Genomic DNA, 2,742 nt, shown 5'->3' on the forward strand with positions numbered 1-2,742 from the left:
GTAGGAGGAATTAAATTAAATTGATTAAGTTGATTGAGTGGAGTTGGTCAAATTGGTCGGTCATGCAAAACGAGGCTGGTACTCAGAAGGATCCGAGCTTACGTGGTCGAAATTTTAAGCACATAGATGCCAATAAGCAAAGAGCACGGTCTTAGAATGCAAAGGGAGAAGAGAAGGGCGGACACTCGCGTGAAAAATATGTGAGACCAAAGGTCTCTATTTATACTAATCACACGGAGAAATTAGGGTTTCGGTAAAACTTTGGAAACAAATCTCGAAAAGATCATAAAATACACAGAAAAGAGCTAGGGAAGAGGCGCAGCAGCCACTGCGGCTCTTGGATGAGGCGCAGCAGGTGCTGAGTCCTTTCCCCAGGAGTTTCCTCCTACGGAAGAAAGATTTCCCCGTTTCTTTTATGGAATGGCGGTAGATCTCGACTTCCTTATTGTTTAAAATATAATTTCGGGATATATTTTGCCAAAAGATTAAAAGATTAAAATATGGAATAGAAATATCCGGAATATTTCAGAACATTCCGACTCGGCATTTTAAACGGTTTATTAGAAAATGAAGACGGTTTTTTACCCGGACTCTAAATAAATTCTAATTACTATCAAAACGACCGTAATGGCGCGTAGATGACGACCAAGGGGTAGACACAAGTATTTGAGCTATCACTTGAAGATAAACTTACGAATTGTCATAAATCGTTCTGTGTACCAAAAATGCGGCCCAATCATCACTGGGTGACTTGAGGGAGGTGCAGAAATGAGGTATCTATAGAGCCCCCACTTTGACTGAGGCTTGGACAAGGCGAAAGTCAAAGTATAGCCATCAGGTCAATCGAAGATTACAACCTGACGACTATGGCGACGCGAGGCGCCTCAAGGGGTCTGAGCCAGGGACCTGTCGTCGGGATTATTTTAGAGTCTGTCGACTATCGGGGAGGGTCGTTTAAATTCCATTAGACTACGTAAGGAAGCTCGCGAGCCATAAGAAGAGACCATACCTGAGACTTCTTCCTCGAGATTTTTCCGGAGTTGCGTAGGAGCTACGGGTAAGCGTAAGAGCTAAGGCTAGGACCTAAAGGACATATAAAGGTTGTGCTAGGGGCGTGGGACCCTAAATAAAAACATCGGCGAGAAGGTGGCCTAAGGGTAACTAAGGCGACTTCGAAGGAGTGCGATCCTATCGGTGAAGGCTAAGTGTAGGAACATAGGTAGTTGGTGTGAGAACATCTGGAAGGAACAAAATGTAACATAATATTGAAGGCAGCAGGACGTCGGTAGAAACTGCTGGGGGAATCTGCTCGCGTCGGTCTCAAGCGAACTCCATATCTTGAGAAGTACAATCGGCTGTCATGAACTCTCGCTGGGAAAATCATTGAGGCATGTCGAAACACCGTCGGAGAAAACCTGCTCGTTGTTGCAAGCAAAGTCTTGATAAAGTACTATGACAATTCACAGTCTGATCGAAAATACGGGTCCAGACGAAGAATAAATATCAAACGGACCAAATATACGACATATAGTGTTGGAGAAGAGGTGCACCAAAGATGGGCCCACGAATAACGAACTTGTAACGAATTTTCTAAAATCGAATTGGAGGGAAGATGAGGAAGAGGCGCAGTAAGAGTTGCGACTCTTGGAAGAGGCGCAGCACCTGCTGCGTCTTTTCTTGGGTTCGTTCCTGTCTGAGTAAAAATTCGATAGAACCCGTGTTTATTCATAATAACAAAACACAAAATCCTTTAAAACTCTCTCAAATTCTATCAACATTCCGCCAAAAATTGATCAAAATCTTGCATTTATCATGACTAATCGAGGTATGTGTCTCATTCTTGCTTAAACATCCGCATTTTGCTTGATTTGAGCCGAGAAAATTAGGGTTTTTAATCCTAATAACTCAAAAATTTGGGGCTTTTCCCCAAATGAATTTGCCTTGTGAAATTGACATTAGAAATGGATAATTGGTAGTGTAAGGAACATAACCATGTGTTCTTTTCGAATTTTCATTGAGTATTGAGCATTTGAGTAGAATTGAGACGGTTTGTCAGCTGTTTCGTAAATTGCTCCTAAAATGGCCTTAGGAATGCCCATTTGTGTTGAAATTTGGTATTTGGAATCTTTGTGTGATGTGTAAACTTTCTACCATCTCAGATTTTTGATTTGTGACGTCTTTTTCGTGACACTTTCCTGGGGCATAATCGCCGTTATAGCGAAATGTTGCCGAAATTTCAACTCAAACCCGTTACAAGGCTCGAATTTAGACTTGACTTGACCCATTTTACCACATGAGCGGTCGGGTTTCGAAAAAAATGGCCAAAGAGGGCGAGAAAAGCCATTCTTGGAGCTTGAAAGGCTTTAAAACACCTTGACTGGGGCTCGTCGTCACTTGACGCGGCCTAATTTACTCTAATTTTGCAGGTGACGTGGCTTCTATGTCGGAGAGGGCTCCCATGGACGTGGATACTGACTTCGACCCTTCTCTTACTTTCGAGGAAGTGTTAGAGGAAGCGTTTGCTGAGCAGGATGCCGAGGAGGAGGCTGTTGAGGAGGAGGCTGCTGAGGAAAAGGCCCCGAGGCTGGCCAACATCGGACGAGGCGGTCACCAGCTAGCGAGGGCACCCTAGTGGGCTGAGAAACGGGATGGCCGATATCTCATTTGGGCAGCGGAGAGTCACCTGTCTTATAGGACGGTGAAGAGCATGGTAAATCTCAAACTCGTCACTTTCTCATCATC

This window comes from Silene latifolia, chromosome Y, assembly GCF_048544455.1.
Source record: "Silene latifolia isolate original U9 population chromosome Y, ASM4854445v1, whole genome shotgun sequence".
Taxonomy (NCBI): Eukaryota; Viridiplantae; Streptophyta; class Magnoliopsida; order Caryophyllales; family Caryophyllaceae; genus Silene; species Silene latifolia.